This window comes from Pleurodeles waltl, chromosome 7, assembly GCF_031143425.1.
Source record: "Pleurodeles waltl isolate 20211129_DDA chromosome 7, aPleWal1.hap1.20221129, whole genome shotgun sequence".
In the NCBI taxonomy this organism is placed as follows: Eukaryota; Metazoa; Chordata; class Amphibia; order Caudata; family Salamandridae; genus Pleurodeles; species Pleurodeles waltl.
In genome coordinates this window covers 327267299-327288109 of record NC_090446.1, presented here as the reverse complement: position 1 = coordinate 327288109, position 20811 = coordinate 327267299, and positions in this window count along the sequence as shown.

The following is a 20811-nucleotide window of genomic DNA, read 5'->3' as shown; positions in this document are numbered from 1 at the left end:
AATTTGTGACCACGCAATTTGCGAAATCGCTATTTGCAAGTTCTCAATTTGCGAGGTCCCAAATTGCACAAGGGTGTGGTCCGAGTCGCATATTGCGACTGGGTCTCAAATTGTTCGCAGGTGCAAAAAAAATAGTTAAAAACACACTTCCTGGTTCTGAGTGATGACATCAGAACCAGGAAGTACCCCCATGGAACAGGGAGGAGCCTACCCAGCACAAACAGCAGAGTCACACCCAGCTGAGAGGAGTTACTACAACCATGTCATCTCAGGACAAGGAGACACCCAGTGCTGGCAGGAAAAGGAAACTGAAGTTTTCTGAAAAGGAGCTGGAAGTCCTGACTGAGGAGCGCTGCCTGCACCATGATGTCTTGCTTGGTAAGGCAGCAATGAGTGTCCCAGACACCCAAAAGAAGAAAATCTGGCAGGACATCCTTACAAAGATAAATTCCATTGGAGTCAGCCATCGCACAATAGATGTGTTCCGCAAAAGGTGGTACGACCTCCGGTCCAGGACCAAGGAAAGGGTGGCTGAACGGATGAGGGAGATGCATGGCACTGGAGGAGGACCATCTACAGTACCCCCACTACATCCATAGAGACCATGGTGGAGACCACTCTGGAGCCGGAGGCTGTAATAGGAAATGGAGTCCTTGACAGTTCTGCTCCGGGAACATCCAAAAGTAAGTACCAAAATGCACTTATTTATACCACTCAATGCACCATGCACACAACCACAGTACACATAAGCATGCATCCTCCAGATTTGCTCCATGCCTATAATTGCGTCCCATAGAACAGTGCATTATGGGCTATGTAGTACAGTTGTCCAACGTTTGAGAAATATTTATTCTGAGACATCAAACATATGTGAGGCACTGACAGCGTATCCCCTGTGCCCCACAGGTCTCCCACAAGGACCCACCAACAGCCCTACTGTGCAGGGAGAGGAACCAGCCACAAACACAGTAGACGAGGCAGCCACTGTAACTGGTGGGGAGTGCATGACTACACCACCCGTCCAACATGCTATAGAGAACATCGATGAGACTGATCTGGGTCTTGAGGCAGGCAACCTGTCACCGGGGCCACTGATGAGTGGGAGTCAGCCACATAGGTCAGCTGGGTCTGTGCGGAAACGGCAATGCCCAATGCAGTCAGCGTCAGATCGGAGTTGCGTCGATCTTTTCCCCGTATGGCGGTTAGTGTGTGGATTTCACACTCTTGGGCTACCAGCTTCTCCTTTCAGGGTCCCTGAAGTTGAATGGGCACCAATGGGCAGAGTAGGAGTCTCAGCAGAGGCTCCAGGTGCTGGCAGAGAGAAGTATTTGCTGTCCCTGAGACTTCAAACAACAGGAGGCAAGCTCTTAATCAAGCCCTTGGAGAATTCTTCACAAGAAGGAAGGCAACACAAAGTCAAGTTTTCGACCTCTTGCACAGGCAGAAGCAGCAACTGCAGAATAGCTCCACAAAGCACAGTCACAGGCAGGGCAGCTCTTTTTCCTCAGCTCTTCAGCTCTTCTCCAGGCAGAGGTTCCTCTTGGTTTCCAGAAGTGTTCTAAAGTCTGAGGTTTTGGGTGCCCTTCTTATACCCATTTTGCCCTTTGAAGTAGGCCGACTTCAAAGGAAAGTGTCTCTTGTTTGTGAAATCCTGCCTTGCCCAGACCATGCCCCAGACACTCACCAGGGGGTTGAAGACTGCATTGTGTGAGGGCAGGCACAGCCCTTTAAGGTGTGAGTGACCACTCTTCCCCTCCCTCCTAGCACAGATGGCTCATCGGGAAATGCAGACTACACCCCAGCTCCCTTTGTGTCACTTTCTAGTGAGAGGTGCAACCAGCCCAACTGTCAAACTGGCCCAGACAGGGAAGTCACAAACAGGCAGAGTCACAGAAATGGTTTAAGCAAGAAAATGCACACTTTCTAAAAGTGGCATTTTCAAACACACAATCTTAAAATCATCTTTACTAAAATAAGTATTTTTAAATTGTGAGCTCAGAGATGCCAAACTCCACATGTCTATCCACTCCCTAAGAGAATCTACACTAATCATATTTAAAGGTAGACCCTATGTTAACCTATGAGAGGGACATGCCTTGCAACAGGGAAACACTAAGTTAGCAGTATTTCACTGTCAGAACATATAAAAACATTACTATATGTCCTACCTTAACCATACACTGCACCCCGCCCTTGGGGCTACCTAAGGCCTATCCGTGGGGTGCCTTACATGTAAGAAAAGGGAAGGATTAGGCCTTGCAAGTGGGTACATTTGCCTAATCAAATTTACAGTTTAAAACTGCACACACAGACACGGCAGTGGCAAGTCTGAGACATGATTACAGGGCTACTTATGTGGATGGCAAAACCAGTGCTGCAGGCCCAATAGTAGCATTTTATTTACAGGCCCTGGGCAACTCTAGTCCACTGTACTAGGAACTTACTAGTAAATCAAATATGCCAATCATGGATGAACGAATTACATACACATTTTGTATAGGAGCACTTGCAGTTTAGCACTGGTTAGCAGTGGTAAAGTACCCAGAGTAAAAAAAACAGCAAAATCAGAGTCCAGCACACATCAACAACCTGGGAAAAAGAGGCAAAAAATTAAGGGAGACCACGCCAAGGATAGCAAGTCTAACAATCACTCTACTGTTTTCTTCCCCTTCTTCCGGTATACTGAAGATTACTAAGAGGAGAGTCGGTGAGATATGTTGCTTCACAGTACTTACATACTTTTACCCAAAAACTATGTACCGATGGACATATGAATGTCAGATGCTCTCGGTAAACCACATTTTTGCGCAGTTGATTGGTTCCCCACCTCTCATCTTAGCCAGCTTACACTGGGTAAAAAAAATCCTATCCAAAGTAAAAAGATGATCCCTCATTAATGATGCTAGTTTAACTTCCTTATGAACAATACGCATTGATATCTTCCACCATACTTGGACTGGATCTAAGGGCATCACTTCCTCCCAAAGGGAATCATGCAAGTTAAAATCACCATCCAGCAAATCCACCAAGCCCCAATACCAACTCAAAACCTTCATGAGTCTCACATGATTTTTAATTATATTGTTTTCCAACTGATTTTCAGCCCCCAACCTGACTATAACCTTCTGAGTCCAATATGTACTTTAACCTCACAAGATCTCCTCATGTCCGTTCCATAAGCTCTTCCCAGGATAACAATGAACCATCCGTAACTAGATCCCCCAGAATTGGATCCCCGCTCTATTAAGAGGCAAAGCTAACACTATAATATTCTATTTTTGCCACTTGCCGTACCCTGTACCAAACTTTGGCTGCATCCTGTAATTTTTTCATCTCACTTTCTTGAAAAATGTAGTCTCTATGAACTTATATAAAAAATATGTTGCTGCTCCTTTTTCCGTTGCTACCATACAATTAAGCATATCTCAAACTGCCGAGCGATCAAGGGAAGAAAATAACATTCTAACTTTCTTAAGTTGAAATGCCCACGCACAATACTGTATATCAGGAAGAGTAAGACCCCTTTCTCTTTTCTTCTACGCAATTTCTTCCAGGCAATCCTGGGGCCTTTTTGCCCCCAAATAAAAGAGTTTATCTTCTGTTGAAGCATAATCAAGAGTCTTTCATCCATTAGTAGGGGAATAGAGTTATAAAGTTCAATTTAGGTAAAGTTATAATTTTAATCAAAAATACTCTTCCAATAATTGTAAGGGAAAGATGTAACCATCCTAGCATTAATTTACTACAATATGTTATCACAGACTTGATAATTAATCTCTGCTATTCGTTCCACCTCCTGATCAATTAATAGCCCTAAATACCTCATAGATTTTATCGTATGGCAGTTAGTAACCTCCAAATTCCATACCATTATTTCAGTTTTTCAGGATTGATATGATAACCCAAGATCATACCAAACTCTTCTGCTGAGTTCAGTATCGCAGGTGAGGCAGCCGATAAATTTGAGGTGTAAACTAAAAGATCACCGGTGAATAAAGCCACTTTTTTCACCCACCCCTTACTTCTAAAGGGAGAAATTTTAGGGCCCTGCCTGATCCTTCTAGCAAAAGGCTCTATATACAAATCGAACAACAGAGGACAAAGGGGATAGCCCCGTCTGGTACCCCTAGTAATCTCAAAGGGGTCAGTAAGCATTTCATTCACCAGAACCCTAGCCTCTCGTGCCTGATAAATCAATCGAATTGCCTGACAAAATATACTACCCAAGTTATTCCGTTCAAGAACTAAATTTAGGTATTTCCAGTTAACTCCATTGAATGCTTTCATTGCACCAAGGGCTATAACTGCTAAAGCTTCTTGATACAGGGTAGCTAAGTCGATAGCACCAAGTAGGTTAAACGTTTGTTCGTACATGAACCTGTTTCATATAAAACCTTTCTGGTCTGGATGAATCAACTCACTTATCACCCCACTCAACCTATTTGCCAGTACCTTAGCATAGAGTTTCTAATCACTATTCAGCAAACACATTGTTCTATAGGATTCACATCATACTGGGGATTTCCCTGGTTTTAAGATGAGAGAGATAGTTGCTTGAAGCCAAGAGACCGGCATTTAAGCACGATCCTCAAAAATCTCAGAACACAATTGGGCCATTAGAGGAATTATGGATTCATCCAAAACCTTACAAAATTCAACAGGGATACCATCAGGTCCCACCGCCTTCCCCGTTTTAGTCTCTTTCAAGACTACTCTTATTTCCTCCTCCGTGATAGTTCTGATCAAATAAGACTGCTTATCCTGTGTAAGGCGAGGGAAGGTATCTATTTCTAACCAGTCTTCAAATACCTCAACCTCCACTTCTCCTTCCTCCATATAAAGCGATGTAAAAAACTTTTGAAAGGCCCCTTTTATATCATCGGGGGATGTCAATTTAAGCTTGAGTAACTGTCCACTAGCTCCTCTATACTACCCCATGAGTGATCTTTCCTAATTTTCCATGCTAGTAATTTTCCCATACTTTCTCCATACTCAAATTGGGCCTGCTTGCTTGCCTCCCATCATTTTGCAATCCTTACTTGTAAAACCGATTTCAACTGCTGCCACAACTGTCTTATCTTAATATTCAACTGCTCTTCATCACCTCCCTCCTCATATTTGGTATTACAGAACCAAATTTCCTTCTCTATTCCCTCCAATTCCTCCCTATACTGCTTTCTTCTATAACTAGCAAGACTTATAGGCCCTCATTTCAACCCTGGCGGTCGGAGATAAAGTGTCAGTAATACCACCAACAGGCTGGCGGTAATTACTACCAAATTATGACCATGGCGGAAAGAGCTCAGATAGACAGCCACTTTACCACACCGACCGCAGGGTGGAAACAACAGCCACCACGGCGGTAGCCGCCTACAGCCAGGCAGAAGACAATGCTCCCCCCAACGTATTATGATAGCCCAATCCACCACCTTTTCCAGGGCGGTACCAACGACATCAAGAGCCTGGCAGAAACACTGCACAGAAGGGAAAGGAGTCACCATTGGAGATACAGGGCACAACCACACCACCATGGAGCCCAAGCTGTAAATATTTCCGATTATCTTTTATGTCCTGTTCCACCACGAACACCAACGACAGTGAAGACGACCACGGTGAGTACAACTGCCTAGCACACAGGGGAGGGGGGAGGAAAAAGTGTGCGACACACACACTTACAACACACCCCCCCATCCTCCACACATACTCACAATCAGATGCATGAAGAAAACATATATACCCCGTACCCCTGAGGAATAATGCAAGAACAACAGGAATAGATGAAAGCGAGTGTAATAATATAAATACAGTAGAAAAACGTACATCCATTCTAAAAGTATATACATATGTACAATTCAAGGGACACTGCCCAGTCCTCAATGTGCGTGGGCCAGAGGGCCACATGACAAAGTCCAAGGCCCAACTTGTCTCCTGCCACAACACGGAGAGAAAACTGCAGGAGCACCATTTGGAAAAGAGGCAGGCATCTCAGGGGGACGGGGGGCACCTCTGATGGCAGATGCAACAACACCACTGGTCTTGGAGGGGAGGATGGGGTGAGTGGGTGGCTTCCCCACTGGTTGTGGAAGGGACATCATGCCCTGTGATTTTCATCCTGGGGAGGATGGGGTGAGTGGGCGGCTTTCCCACTGATTCTGGGGGCCATCGTGCCCTGTGATCTTCATCCTGGGGAGGATGGGGTGAGTGGGTGGCTTTCCCACTGGTTCTGGAGGGGGCAACATGCCATGTGATGCAGATCTTGGGGAGTGCAAGGTCACAGTCTCTCAAGTGGGTGTCATTCCCACAGGATTTAAAGGGGGCAGGCCGCACAACAGCCTATGGAGGCAGGTCTACAGAATGTCCGGCGGCGGTGACAGCTGTTCATTGGTGGCCGTGGTGGTGCTGCTGCTGGTGCTGCTGGAGGTTGTGGGGGGGAAGCTCCTGCCCATCCCCTGCAGCCCCCGATGGCTGCCCACTGCTGCTGGTGGTGGTAGTGCTGCTGCTGGTAGTGGTTGTGGGGGAAAGCTCCTGCCCATCCCCTGCAGCCTCGGACGGCTGCCTACTGCTGGTGGTGGTGCTCCTGCTGCTGCTGATTGTGGGGGGAAGCTCCTGCGCATCCCCTGCAGCCTCGGACAGCTGCACAACCATGGTTGGTGGTGGGGGCTCTGACTGAGTCCCAGCACCAGGACCCTTGTCCTTCCTGCCTGCTGGTGCAGGCCCGTTCCCCTTCCAAGCAGCAGCTCGGGATGGCTCCTTGCCCTTCCTGGCAGCAGCTGGGGATGGCTGGCTCCTTGTCCTTCCTGGCAGCAGCTGGGGATGGCTCCTTGCCCTCCCTGGCAGCAGCTGGGGATTGCTCCTTGCCCTTTCTGGCAGCACTTAGGGCAGGCACTCTTTCCGTGAGGCAGCCTGCTGCCCTGGATCCTTTCCCACCATGAGTGGGTGTGGACACTATTTGGCCCGTGGACTGGGTGGCTGGGGTGCTTGCCTGGGTTTTAGCCACCCTGGCCAGACATGAAGGACGGGGGGAGGGGTAGGTATGAGGTCAATGGTGGAGAGGAAAAGCTGCTTAGGGACATTGGGGAGGGAGAGGGAGAAGGTATGATAGTGGAGGAAGAGAGAGTGGTTGCTGGAGGTGTCTTTCTGCTATGTTTGGGTGCAGGAGCATGGGCTGGATGCTGTTGTGAGGTGGATGGCTGTTGGGTGTCTGGGTGCTTGTGTTTGTGTACCTTGGGAGGGAGGGGACAGACACAGTGGGAGAGGACACAGGGGACATGTGAATGGCTGTTGTGGAGGTGTCTGCCAGTGAGGTGTGCGTTCTGATAGGTGTGCTGGTGATGGCGGTAGTGGATGTGGATGTAGTACACGCAGGTGTGAGTGTAGACGAAACTGGGGGGGAGGTGGAGGAGGAGGAGGATGGGGACACAGTGGAGGCAGTGGATATTGGTATGTCTGCATCGGGATGGAGTTTGCATGAGTGCCTGTGGAATGATTTGTGGTGCTTGTGTTTGCATGTGCCACTCTTGTGTGTTGTCTTGTGTGCATGCTCATCTGCCTACGTGCTAGGGATAGGTGGGGGTTAAGGGGAATGGGATTGGGTAGAGGAGGCTGGAGGGTAGAAACTGAGACAATGGCTGCCATCACAGAGGAGGCCAGACCCTGAATTGATCTCTGTTGGGCTGCCAAGGCAGTGTGAATGCCCTCCAGCAACGCATACATCTGTTGCATTTGAGCTGCCAGCCCCTGGATGGCATTCACAATGGAAAACTGCCCAAAAGAAAGTGATCTCAGGAGGTCAATAGCCTCCTCATTCAGGGCAGCAGGGATAACTGGGACAGGGACTGAGGTGCCAAGGGTGAAGGAGATTCCCACCCTCCTGGGTGAGCGGGCACGGGCAACTCGATGAGGGGCTGCTAGGAGGCCGGTGCTGGTACGGGGATGGCAGATTTAACTGTAGTTGGGGTGGGCACAGAGGTGTCCGCCACCACCAGGGAGCTTCCATCGGAGGAGGTATCTGTGTCCGAACTGTCCCCTCCAATCTCCGCCCTGGTGCTCCCCTCGCCCTCCGTCCCACTGGTGTCCTCACCGTCAGTGGACTTTGCCTCCTGGGTCCTGTGATATGCAGCTCCCTCCATCACGGGTGCCTCAGCTCATCCGTCAGATGATGCTAATGCACATAAGTAGAGGATGACAGAACAAAAAGGAGGGGGAGAGACAAAGGATACACTTGGTCAATGGCTGCACCAACACCACCGTTGGCGTACACAGCACCCTCACACACAGGGAACAGGCCTACGCCCTATGCAATGCACTACCAGTAACAATGCTAATCACCAGGGCATGTGGTGGGACACATATCACCAGCTGTAGCATACCTGGGACCACACAGCCCTGCCCAGTAGTGGATGCCTACAAGCTAGGTAGGAGGACTATCACATCAGAACCCTGGCCAACGTGGGACCTACTCTGCAATGTCAGGCTTGGCCTAGGGACACCGACAGACACACATCCCCCACCCGGGTACCACCCCACCAGGCGTAAGCAGTAATGACGGGCACTGTACTCACTCCCTTGTGGCTGCTGTGATCCCCTCAAGCGCCCATCGAGCTCCGGATAGGCTACCACCAGTATGAGGGCCATCAGGGGGGTCAGTGTTCGATGGGCACCCCTGACTCGTTGGGAGGCCATCCCCACCTGGGCCTCCACCATCTTTAGTGCCCAGAGTCTCAGGTCCTCCCACCGTTTCTGACAGTGGGTGCTCCGCCTGCCGTAGACCCCCAGGGTCTGCACGTCCTTGGAAATTGCACGCCATATACCCTTCTTTTGATGGGAGCTGACCTGCAGAGAGAATACACACAGGGAAAGGGATGGCCCATCATACCCCTTTCCATCCCCCTTTGCACAGACCTGGCGCAGCACACAAGCAGTACACTGCCCTGGGAACATCCACCAACCCCCCTACACGAGGCATTCACAAACACCACTCCATGCATTCATGCCCCATGCATCGTGCTCACAGTGTACTCACCTGGAGGCCCATACCGCAGTCGGTACTGGGGTAGGACCCCATCCACCAGTCTCTCCAAGTCTGCCAAGGTGAAGGCAGGGGCCCTTTCCCCAGTCACGAACGCCATGGTAGGTTCCAGACAGAGGTCACAGCAGCACATGCATTGTAGATCCTCTACTGTTGAAAGTCAGGTAGCAAGTGAGTGAATAAATAGAAAACGGCGGCATACCGTTGCGTCACCGCCTGCGTACATCATCATTGGCCACTGTACCCCATAGGGCCCAATATTATCCAATGAGGCATTGCGCGGCAGTTCCCGACCGCCTCCCGCAACGGCACACGTCAGCGGAATTACCTCACTTCCACCTATCCCTCCACACAGGGCAGGCAGACACCTTTTCGGGGGGGGCGGCCCTGTATTATAACTGCGTCACAGTTCACAATTGTACATACAAGATAGATGCCAATTATACATTTCAAATTAACTTCATGCATTGTACTGTGTTGGCTACAATCTACAGTTTGTGACCAGCTCCTCACTCTTTTGCCCCACAGATTGCTACTGCTGTGGATGAATAGGAGATGTGTACAGACCACTGGTGGACTTGGCAACAATGGAGGACAGGCTCATTATCCTCACCTATAGACATGACAGGACCACAATCACAGAGCTGTGTGCCCAATTGGAGCCAGACCTGGTATCTGCTATCAGTCACCCCACTGGGATCCCCCCTCTTGTGCAAGTCCTATCTGTGCTTCATTTCTTGGCAACTGGTTCTTTCCAAGTGACAGTGGGCTTGGCAGAAGGAATGTCACAGCCAATGTTCTCAATAGTGTTGACAAGAGTGCTGGATGCCCTGATTAAACACATGTGCAGCTACATTGTTTTCCCCCAGGTGGACATTTGGCTACAGTGAAGGCTGACTTCTATGCAATGGGACATATCCCCTACATAATTGGGGCAATTGATGGCACACATATTTCATTTGCTCCCCCACGGCAAAATGAACATATGTTCAGAAATCAAAAGAGTTTTCACTCAATAAATATCCTGATGGTGTGCCTGGTGGACCAGTACATTTCCCACGTCAATGCTAAGTATCCTGGGTCTGTGCATGATGCCTTTATCCTGAGGGATAGCAGCATCCCAAATGTGATGGCCCAACTGCAGAGGCACATGATGTGGTGAATAGGTGAGGCTGGTTCCCACCCAGTGAATGTTGGTGTATGGGTATGGTGTGTGCCATTTGGGATAGTGTGTGGGTAAATGTTGTCCCTCAATATTTCCAGGTACCCCAACCTACCATGGCTACTGATCCCTGTGAGGAATCCCAGGACAAGGACAGAGGAACGTTACAATGAGGCACATGTGTGAACAAGAAGGATAATTGAATGTACCTTTGACCTCCTGAAGGCCAGGTTTCGGTGCCTCGATCTAACAGGTGGATCCCTATGCTACTCACTCAAGAAGGTCTGCCAGATAATCGTGGCATGCTGCATGTTGCATAACCGTGCCTTGCGACGCCATGTGCCTTTTCTGCAGGAGGAGGAGGCTGGAGATGGCTGTGTGGCAGCAGTGGACCCTGTGGACAGTGAGGATGAGTAGGCAGAGGATGAGGATGAGGACAACAGAGCTGCAGTGATTCGACAATACTTCCAATGACACACAGGTAAGACAATGTAACTTCACAGTCATTTGTATGTTTCACATTGTCACTGGCAGGCTGTGATTTCCTACTTCTATGCCCACTCACTGTACCCTTTGGACACTCTTTTTGCAGATATTGGTGCCCCACTATCGCTCCTGGTGTGTTCACTGCTGCCAACTACAGGTCTATCCTATGTGCACATTACCGTACAGTTGATTTGCAATGTTTGAACCTCGTTAAATGAATACATACTTAAATCATTTGACATACTCCATACTTGTATTTTTTCAAACTGTGTTTATTTAAGTGCTATGAAGAAAAATGGGGGTAGTGCAATGGGCTGGGGTGATGATGGAGTCCAGGGTATTGTTCCAATCTATTTGTAGCACAGGTGCATTGTCCGAGGGGACATAGGAAGGGGAGCAATGGCAGTTCAAGGTGGACAGGGTGACAGAGTAGGACACAAGGGTGACTATCAGGAGAGTCTTATTTCCTGGGGGTGGTCTTGGTCTTGGCAGGTGTCTATCAGGGTCGCAGGGAATGTTTGCGGGGTGGTTCACATTCTGAAGTGGAAGCGGTGCTGGTGGTCTGTGGGTCCTGTGGCAGGGCCTCCCCACCACTAGCTGTAGCAAATGTGGAGAGCTGGTCCATTTGGCTGGATAGCGGAAGGGGCCTGCTGGTGGGATGTGTACTTCCTCATGATGTTGGCCATATCACCCAGCACCCTGCTATGGAGACCATGGTGGTGTCAGGGCCTGCAATTCTTTGATCTCCTGGTGGTGTTCCTCCTGCAGCCATTGGTTCTCCTGCATGATGTCTATCACCTGACCCATCTTGTCCTGGGATTATCGGTAAGCCCCTAGGACATTAGTGAGTGCCTCCTGGACAGTCGGTTCCCTGGGCCTGTTCTCCCCCTGGCGCACAGCTGTCCTCCAAGTGTCCCTGCCCCCCCTGTGCCTGTGTCCCCTGAACGGTGTGCCCACTGCCTCTGTCCCCACGACCCTTATTGTCTTGCCTGTGAGGTGTGGACTGGGGTCCTTGTACAGGTGTGCACACTGCTGATTGACGTGTCCTGGGGAAAGAGGTCTTGGGACATTGGGTGGCTGCTGTGGTGTTGGACACTGTGTGGGGAGGCTCTGTGGGCTGGGGTATCTGACTGACCAGTGGTCCCTGATGGGCCAGGGAGTTCATCCAGAAATCCAGAGTTGCTGTCATCACTGGGGGCATCTTCTGGAAGGGGACTGGGTACCCGTGGCACCTCCTCAACACTGAGATTGGCTGGGGCACCTGTGGGGATGTAAATGGTGGATTATGCTACGTGTCTGTGACATATTCTGCATCCCTACCTTCCCCTATAGTGTTGCTGTTGCCCTGCCACCTTTGCTTGTGTATGGTTATATATGGTGGGATTGTTAGTTCTCCATGCTGTGCATGCGTTGATGGCGGGTGTACATGCAAGGCTGGGAGGGATGTGCATGCAGTGGTTATGGCACGCAGGGCTTGGCATTTAGGTTAGTTAATTGTGGTGGTACACTGTGTGGGATGGAGTGAAGTGATAGGTGTCAGGGTGAGTGGTGGTGGTTGTATGAGGGGATAGGTAATAAATATTGAATCACCAATGTCCAGTCCCCCGGCAACTCCAGTGAGTCCCTCAGGATGCAGGATTGCCAAGACTTGCTTCCTCCATACTGTCAGATGTGGGGCAGTATATGGGGGTCCACCGTTAAGTCCTCTGGATAGCAAGCTGGTGCCTTGCTGCTATGGAATGCACCTTCCCGCATAGATCGTTCCACCTCTTCTTGATGTCATCCCTTGTTCATGGATGCTGTCCTATAGCGTTCACCCGGTTCACAAGTCTCCGCCATAGCTCTGTCTTCCTGGCAATGGAAATCTGCTGGATCTGTGCTTCTAACAGATGTTGCTCTACCCTGACTATTTCCTCAACCATGACCCGCAACTCCTCATCAGTGAAACGGGGGTGCCTTTGTGAGGACATGGGTGTTGTGTGGTGTGTGTTGTGCAGAGGGTTTTGAGTAATGTGGTGGGGTGTGTGACGGATGAATGAGTGTTTGTGGTGTATGTGTGTGTGTAGTTGTCTCTGTTATTTGTTTGGCTAGCTTTTGCAGTCTTTTTGTGTTAGAGAAGGGTTGTGGGTAATGTGGGTGTGTGTTTTATAGTGCTGTTGGTGTGTGTTTGGTGTGTGTATTGGTGTCTGGTGTGTGTTTTTGCTATTGACCAATGTTGTGTTGTTTTGTATTTGGGTAGCCATTATGACCGCGCTGGTGTGTACGGCCAATGATTTACCGCCATTGAATATCCGCTGTGGTGATTTGTGGGTCATAATATGGAGGGCGTTGTTTTGTTGGCATAATGATATGTGTGTTCATACTGACAGTTCAACACTAACATTTGGTCTGGCGGATTTGTGTTTGTGGCAGTATTCTGACGGTTTGGTGTGTGTGTCATAATATGGCAGACGGATGTTCGCCTCCCCAACGGTATGCTAATGGTCAACACTGTGGCGGTAAGCGGGATTTACCGCCAATGTCATTATGATGGCCTATATTACGCCGAGTGCACATATTCCTTCCCTAGACTACACTTGACTGCACCTGGATTGAACACTATGGACAAAAGAGGTTTACAACACCTTATAATCCTTTTTGTTCATTTCCAATAATCCTTTATTTGGGGGTCACTTATTTTCTTCATTTGGATTATAGTTCACTTTCCAATTCTTAATACTGCTTTGTCACAAACCTATCAATCTTCACCAATTTCTGTTATTGTCTTTCAATGTTAGTGAAATGTTCTTTCACAAATCAACTTTTACAGCTTTGAAAAAGTCTTGAAGACAAAACGAGTGTTGACTATTGTCACTGCACCCATCAGATTGTGGGAAGAATAAATCACAACCAAAAACAAGACGTGTCCAGGATACTTCTTGATTTGCCTCACACACTACAAACTTTGTGGACTATTTGGGTGTGTCTTTGGAAATAAATGAGTCCAACACTAGTATCCTTTCTCAGGCTTTGCATGGACACTCAAACACCATGCAGATATGATTGCGTTGAGATGTACCTTGCTGTATTCCAGTTTTAATGAATAAATAAACCTGTTACTGTGCCTATGAACTAAAATGCAGAGCTCATCATTAGGTGTTTATGAATAAGTCTCAAAATAATGTAATTGTAGTCTCCTTTCAATGTCTATGGCCACTGACTTAGTATTTATATACAAATCTCCAAAAAAGTAACTTGTGGTCCTCTTTTGCTGTTTATACCCTGCAGTTTTCTTCCTTCACCACTCTCTGCAGCACTCTTAATGAGCATAAAAAGGTGCTCACTCCACTGCCCTACAGTGTTGTTTTCCAAAATTATGGCAGTCACATATTAAAGGATAAACTATGTATATATATATGCAAGTAAGGGCGTATTTCGCTTTAAGGCATCCCACACGTAGTCTACATGTGCACAGCTGTTGTTTGCTCCTGAATCAGCTGCAATGTGGCCCCTACTTGAGTCTTCAAATGGGGTGTGTCTCACACTTAAGTCCTCCATTCGGAAAAGACTGCACTCATGCTTGTTCACATTGGTTTACCCACAAAGTCCCACAATTATAATTTATTTGATTCCATACCCGTCTCTTGCTGTGACACAGCAATGTTGCATACTTGGAAGTACTTTTGAGGCAAGTACCAAATCCTTTTATGCCTCCCAAAATATTCTTCTCATACAATGGGTTCAGCTCTTTTATGACTGGTTTCAACTCCAAGAAGGTGCCATCATTATAAAATTGAAGAAACATCCAGGTCTGTGTGTAATGTTGTAGTGATAGATAGACATGAGGGCGTTGGGACCTTCCACACAAGGAAGAAGCCTGAGATGAAGGAAGTAGTCAGGGAACCGAAAGAAAGGAGCTGGGCAGATAGTGGTATGGTAGTGACGTGAAGAGAAGGAGCATGCTGAGCTCTGGTGAATTTGTTGTGATAAAGCACCCTTGAAGAAATAAGAGTGTTGACTGGCATGACAGAACAACTGGCGAAGAGGACTGGCCCGACATCCTGCAGCTGTCCATATCATCATACCTTGTGGTCTCCTTTGGTGGCAGCGTGAAGTCAGGAGCCTAATCTGATCGCGTGGAAGCAGACTGGCACGTGATGCTGAGTCAGGAGCCCACCCCGCTCAGTGGATGAAAGTCATCATGAACAGTGCTGAGATGCACATTGGGAGCCTACCCAAATCACGTGCAAACAGACTGCCACCAGACGCGGAATTGGGAGCCTACCTCGCTCTCAAAGAAGCTGAACGAATGAACCGCAACTTTGAGAGCCTACCTCTTTTGTGAGCAGCACTGTGTCTCATTCCCTCTCTGTGCTGAGCCGCATCAAGCTATCTGCTGTAAACGGTGGCCTACCTGCTTGCTACAGTCTTCCCATGCATCCAGCATTGCCTGAATGCCTTGGAAATTGTTGTGAGAGTACAGCTTCTCTTGGCGGTCATCTTTGAGTCAGGCAGCTCTACTAATGAGCTTTGATGAACTTGTGGTGGCTATTTTGAGGTCAGGCGCCACTATAAACTAGGGGTTAGGTTTACTAAAATGTGGCGCAGCCTGGTGCTGTGCCAAAATTTGCAGTGCCGCACTGCGTCACTTTAGAAACACATGGTATGTTCTGCAATTACTAAAATATGGGGCATCCCTGACTTTCTTCTTGCGCCGGTGCTAAATTTAGCCGCCAATGCAGGCACGCTTGCACCATAAAGGTGCAAGGGTGTCTATGTTGAGGGGACTGATTGTTTATCTGCAGGAAGGTGTCCCTTCTTGCACAGAAACAATCTACAATGGCGAGTTGGCAATTCTCCAGCACACATAGAAATAGCAAATCGTAGTTTTTGAATGATTGTTTATGTGCAGGAAGTGGCGCCTTCCTGCACATAAACATTCATTCATGCCCTCTTGCTCTTTCAATGTGTGCTGCAGGATGTAGCACAAATGGAAAAAGCAAAACTTAGGAGGAATAAAAGTATTCCTCCTCATTGTGTCATCCCTGGGGTGGCGTTAGTTTTTGGCACTACCACATTTACGCCTTCTTGTAAATCTGGGGCAGACCATTGAGTGTTATGTTGGAACACCCACAGCAAGCAACACCCATTACACACCGCTCTAATGCAGAGATCTGCGTCAAAGGCGCCCATATGTACAAGGTGGCGGTAAGCACAGCACCACCGGAACATTACAAAAAGTGACGCTCCAGTGGTACAAGGGCCTTGTAAATCTGGCCTTACATTTTAAGCAGCCAGAGGTGATTATAATACCAGTGCAACCACTCACTCTCACATCTGGGTACACCCCGGCACGTCATCACCAGCAAAAGACATTTTACCTTTTCTATGCACGTGAGTCCCATCTCCACAGTGCCATGCAACAAAATATACTGCACATAACTGATGTCATCAACCAAGCAACTTTCTAAGGACACTGCCACGTCAACTGCACAGATACTTCTGCGGAGCCACCTGCTTAACCAAGGATGTGTCAACGTCCCCAGACTCAACACAATATGCTGGACCTCAATTACATCTGTGTCGGAAAATATAATAAAATCAACCCTAAACCGAAGTGCCACAAAGCTGCTGTGTGAGTTTAAACGTGGAAGTCAAGAGAACCACTACTATGTCTCAGAGAAGTTAAAACATCTTTCACCTACAGAGATATAACTGTACAAGCTCACTTTCATGTCATTGATGTGGCCTGAATCAGCGGATTGATTTCTCAGTTTGCCTACCGCAGAATGTTTAAAATTAGTGAAAATAATATACTGGGTAGATGATGAACCAGACATTGTGGGCAAGTTCCCAAAACTGTTCACAGGACTTGGTAAAATGACTTATTTTCAGGTTTGTCTACACATCCATGAACAAGTAACACCCATGGATCAACATCATCAGAAAGTGCCTTTTTATCTTCAACAGGTGGTAGAGGAAAACTTATGAGATCTACTCTGGGGAGGACACCATCGAGAGATCATCCGGACCAACTCTGTGGGTATCTCCATGGGTTGAACTGCCAAAAGGAGGATCAAAAGGAAAAGTGCGCTTATGTGAGGACATGAGAGCCCCAAATAATGCCATTGAACGGGAAAGACACCCGGGACCTCACATCAGGAACATGATTAAATTGATGAATGGAGCAAAAATCTTCTCTAAATTGTGCCTTAACAAGGGCTATCACCAGCTTGAACTACATAAGAGTTAATCGGAAGATCACATTAACAAAAACTAGTGTCCTGCCACCATGATGCTGGGCCGTACGCATGAGGATACCCACCTGGGAAAATCCAGCCAGCTGTGCTCATCAAGCTCCAGATCATGAAGAGCTGGTAGACCTAGAATGGACCAAGAAACTAAAAATGAAAGAATATATAGACGTTCAGCGGAAGGCCAAGCCATCAACTGTCCAGGAAGGAGACTGGGTGCTTGTCAGGCTGGAGCAGAAACAAAAGACAGAGGGGGTTATTCTAACTTTGGAGGAGTGTTAATCCGTCCCAAAAGTGACGGTAAAGTGACGGATATACCACCAGCCGTATTACGAGTTCCATAGGATATAATGGACTCGTACTACGGCTGGTGGTAAATCCGTCACTTTTCCGTCACTTTTGGGACGGATTAACACCTCCTCCAAAGTTAGAATAACCCCCAGAGTGTCGGTATTATAAGCATCCGCTGCAAGTGACCACTCTGAAAGGCACTATGGTCACAGCCGTCTCTGATGACAAGAGTATAACCCAGAACATCTTTCACTTCAGAAAGTGTGGTCCAGCAACCAAGTTTGCCTTGGAAAGTGATGCTCTCGAAGTTACTCAACAACTAACCAGCAGTCATAACCCTCACTCTTCCCCTGCTAATAGGGAATTGGCAGACCTCAGTCCAGTACTTCAGTTGAGGCACCACATCAAAGTCCTGCATATTGGATTGAAGAAACCTAAAGACTTAGGCCCAAATTTATACTTTTTGCCGCAAAATTCAGCAAATTTAGTTTTGCATCAAAAAGTATTGCGCCGGCTTGCACACAACACCAGCCGGGTGCCATATTAAAGGAATGACGCAAGCTGGTGCTAAACTTGGGCTAGAGTCTTCAAAGAAGATGCTAGCCAGGTGGGGGTGGCAATAGGGAAGGAGGGGGTTGTGTGTCAAAAAATTACGCTAGCCTGGTTAGAGGCAAATAAAATGCCTCTAACCAGACTAGCACCATTTCCTGGGACACAACCACCATAAACATGACTCCTTTCTTAGGAAAGACAGAAATCATGCCCACCACCCCAATGGACAGCACAGGGGACAAGTGTCCCCTGGGCATAGCCATTGCACTCTGTACCATGCAGGGGGCCCCAAGTTAGGGCCCCGATGACACTTTAAAAAACAATTTAAACATACTTACCTATACTTACCCTAGTCACCTGGGATGGGTTCCCTCATCCTCTTGTGTCCCTCTGGCGGTGGTGGGGGTGTTCTTGGGGCTTGGGGTGAGCAGCAATGGGCCCATTCCATGGTGTTTGACCATGGAAATAGGTCCACAGGCCCACTAACACCTGGTCTGACCCAGGCGTTAAATAATTGTGCAAAGCAAGTTTTGCACCATTATTTAGTCCCTCCTCCCATCTGTGCATCATTTTAGCATGGGGGGATAAATATGGGGCTATGAGGATAGCACTATTTTTTAGATGGGAACACCTACCTTGCCTCTTATTGACGCAAGGTAGGTGCATGCATTCAAAAAGTGGTGCAAATTCCTATATTTTGACACTAGACATGTCTAACATCAAAATATAAATAAGCAGCTAGATTTGCGCTGAACTTGCATTAAAAAATGATGCAAATTTGGCGCAATTGAAATATAAATAAGGGCCTTATCGTGACAAGACTAATTTGTGCAAGTGGGGGGAGATGTAATGATGTTCAGATAGACTGACATGAGGGTGCTAAGACCTCACATGTAAGGAGGGAGCCTGGGGTACAGGAAGTAGTCAGGGAAGTGGAACGGGAGGAGTTGGGCATATAGTGATACTGTGCTGACCAGGGAAGAAGGAGCATGCTGAGCTCCAGTGACTATGTCGCAATAAAGCACCCTTGAAGACATAAGAGTGCTATCTCTCATTTGGTGCTATCATGACAGAACACTGGGTGTGATTGAAACTACGTTTATTCTTTACAAGCCAGCCATCTACATGAAGCTTGCTCACCTGCCTGACAGCAACTGTCACCTAAGCTCCCACGGCTTCAGTTTGTTGCAGAACCCCAGAGTCACTAAGGCAACAATCACCCAGCACTATGTCACCCGTATGTATATGCGTCATAACAAGCTCCAAATACAGTGTGCTAGTGGCAGTTGCAGGGCTGGCACCAACTGACATTAATAGGAACTCTGAGGCAAGTAATGCCCCCAGGCACTCACACACATTGTGATACAAGTCCAACACTCCATATTCCACACAATGTTAGCCTATAGTCCATATATGCCACTCTTAGTTCAGTTGTTGGCTTCTAAACAACTACAACATAACCCATTACACTACTTGACTCTCTTGTTGGCAATCTCAGCAGACTAAGAGCTAATATAATAAACCCTCTGCAGATGATAATCTCGAGTTAGCCATCTACTTCATGATTCCCTACTTTATCAAATATATGAGTTTTTAGAAGCTTACAGAATTGTTTGTGTCTTACTTGTAAATTAAAGGCTGAAGATGGATTTCCATTTTGCAGTTTCACGAGTAGTACCTCAAAGCAACACCCTAATAAAAAAAAAAAAATCCTTTACTTCCTAACTTTTACTGTGTCACTATTGTCTAGCTTGCAGAAAGTACTGATCTTTAGGGATGTCAGTTCGCCAACAGTTGTACTTTCCGAGCACAATTTGCATGGCCACACAACCGTTTTAAACTATGGGCCAGATGTATCATCACGGCCCTTTTCGATTCGGTAATAGCGATTTTTAAGAAATCGCTATTACCGACTCGCAAAGTGCCATGTATCACATTTGCGATTCGGTAATAGCGATTTCTTAAAAATCTCAAATGCTATTACCGAATCGCAAATTGCGATACCGGCCCCATCCGCAGCTATGGGCCTGTTGGCCCATAGCTGCAAATTTTTTGTATTTCCAAAATTGCGATTTCTGAACCAAAATCGCAATTTTGAAAATGCAAATCCCCAGGGTGCTGGGGGCCTATGGCCCCCTCTGCTGCACCCCAAAAATGTTTTGGGGGACATGTAAGGTACACACATGCCAAAAGGGCATGTGTGCTTTACATGTTCAATTTAAAAATGCATTTTAAATGCATTTTTAAATTTTGCACCAGGTTACCACCTGGTTGCAGTCCATGGTATTTTGCATGTGCAAAATGCCATTCTGCGAAAAATCGCAATTTGCGATTTTTTGCAGCATTGCCTTGCGACCTGGAATTTGCGAATCGCAAAATGCCACTCGCAATTTCCAGGTCGCAACGCAAGAAATTGCAATTTTAGCGATTTCTTATTTGTGGTCTGCGAATGCCTTTCATGCATTGCAGACCACTGTTTTGCACTCGCAAATGGCCGAATTTACCGATTCGCACCGTTTGCGAGTGCAAAACTTTTTCATACATCTGGCCCCATATCCCTTGGCTCTTAAGAAATCAATGTAGGAGAAGGAGAACAAATAAGACTAATAAGAGTGAGAAAAAAGAGGGAAGAGGGGAAAACCCCGCCAGCACCAGAAAAGGAAAAAAAAAACAAAGGAAAACTTGTGACCAAAGGAAATTTCAAAGACTGAAAGTAAAGAGAGTAGAGGAAGATCAAGATAGAGAAAACCGCGTATTAAGACAGAGGAGTGGAGAGGAGAAGTAGAGAGAGAGTAAAAGGAGGGGTGTAAACCAATTACTTACCACACTTGTTCTTCTTCTGTCCCAACACGCTTCCCATGAGGTCCCTGGAAGAAAAGAAAGAAGAAGACAGGATTAGCGGCCGGAAGAACGAAGACCTTCAACAACCCTACCGACAAGCCATCCTTCCACAACCCCATTGAGACTGTATAAAGAGCAATAAAAGCAATATACCCAATACTCAAACAGGCAGTCTGGTGTATTCGATCGGCCAACCTGATACAGGGGACTATTGGATA